The 1,624-nt window shown below is 35.8% G+C and overlaps 1 non-coding gene across 1 annotated transcript; it reads right to left on the reverse strand.

The window, feature by feature from the left end:
• Nucleotides 1-805: 805 nt before the first annotated feature.
• Nucleotides 806-878, reverse strand: LOC122152144. The gene has a single exon (XR_006164412.1). It is a non-coding gene; the product is annotated as a small nucleolar RNA SNORD73 (small nucleolar RNA).
• Nucleotides 879-1,624: the final 746 nt, after the last annotated feature.

The following is a 1,624-nucleotide window of genomic DNA, read 5'->3' on the forward strand; positions in this document are numbered from 1 at the left end:
CTGATTGTTGCGTTTTTTAGTAAAACCAACGCAGAACAGACGAAGCAAATAACCATCTGTTGTCTTGACATCAACATGAGCTTCAATCATGGTCTAGGAGGAAAAAGTTAGAGAACCCAGACTTTAATGCTATCAACTTTATCCCTCAAGATCTAATAAAGTGAAATGTCAAGTACTCACTGTACAAGATGTCTAGTTTACAGAATTAACACTTCTTTTAACAGAACAGGCTCGACAGCTGGTTGTTTTTTAACAGGACTTAACAATAATTATCCCAATTCTTACTATCCCTCATATCTAATTAAATACCCTCTCTAAGCATCTCCCTCCCCTAATAGTTTCTCTATCTTATCACTGCATCTCAATACCACTCCTCTTACCCCAGAGATTGTACAACTCTGCAAGTAGATTCTGAGAGGATCCAGAGAACCCTGTAAGAACATCTACACTTAATATTCCATCTTTTTAAAAAATGTATTCTGAACAGATGCAAACTCTTCCTGCAATAACATCAAGTGCACATTTTTAAAAATGTCCTCTATGTTCCACCAATATAAAGTCATGCTAAGGATTAAATGTTCAATTTCATAGCTAAAATATAATCTTTAAAACTCAGTAATTAGTAATCAGATTGTCGTCTACATTTTAAACTATCCAAAAACTATCTTAGGTAATGACAAAGACTAATTGCTTCCTTTCTATTTTGTAAATTTTAAATCATAACTTAAAATATACACACATCAATGCCATTAGAATAAAAGGACCTAAAAATAATTCTAGAAATGAAACTAAGAACCCTTAGGGGAATATCAGAGATAAATGCAACGGTGTAATCAGTATGTATCATTTGGGACCGAAACATTTTGTCATCATTCATTCCCATATACAAAATACCCCAAAACTGAATGATCAGCCAGACCAATACATACCTGAAGTGACATAATTAGTTCTTATAACAACACTAATGTTTATTGAGTGTTTTCCATGTGTAAGGCTGTGTGCTAAGCATCCTTCCAACTCCATGAGATGGTACTTTTATCTCTATTATACAAATGAGGAAACTAAGGCCTGAGAGCTTGTTAGCTGCCCAAGAGAACACAATTGAGAAATGGACCAAGATTTCAACTTGACACCAGATTGTTAATATTACCAGAGGTAATCAAAGTAATAGCCCAATAAAATTCAGTAGAATTTGAGGTCCAAATTGTCTTGAAGATATGCAAAGCACTAGATAGTCCTCAACCATCATCTAATTCATGCAACAAACAAACTCATTTTAATAACCCAGTATTAAATCTCGGACACAATTTAAACAGATAATAATAGTAAGAGGCTCATGTCTTGCTCACAGCTGTTGCTCATGCTCGGCAGCACCAAGCACAGAGTTGGCTCTCAGTAACAACATGAAACATCCAAAGATTTAAAATGAAATCTAAACCCCAATTTCATGATGTGTACCTTCCTTTCATCACCCATGACATCCTGGCTCATGCACTCCATAGCACCATATGTTGTAAGTCTGAGCTCACCTGCCATTTTTTGACCATGGAGCACATTTTGTCACGGGTAAGATCCATGCCATGGAAGTTGGTGAGGCAGTTTTTGCCCTGAACATCCTCAGTAA

The sequence above is a fragment of the Orycteropus afer genome, unplaced genomic scaffold, assembly GCF_000298275.1.
Source record: "Orycteropus afer afer isolate SDZICR_OR568_19922 unplaced genomic scaffold, OryAfe1.0 scaffold17778, whole genome shotgun sequence".
Taxonomy (NCBI): Eukaryota; Metazoa; Chordata; class Mammalia; order Tubulidentata; family Orycteropodidae; genus Orycteropus; species Orycteropus afer.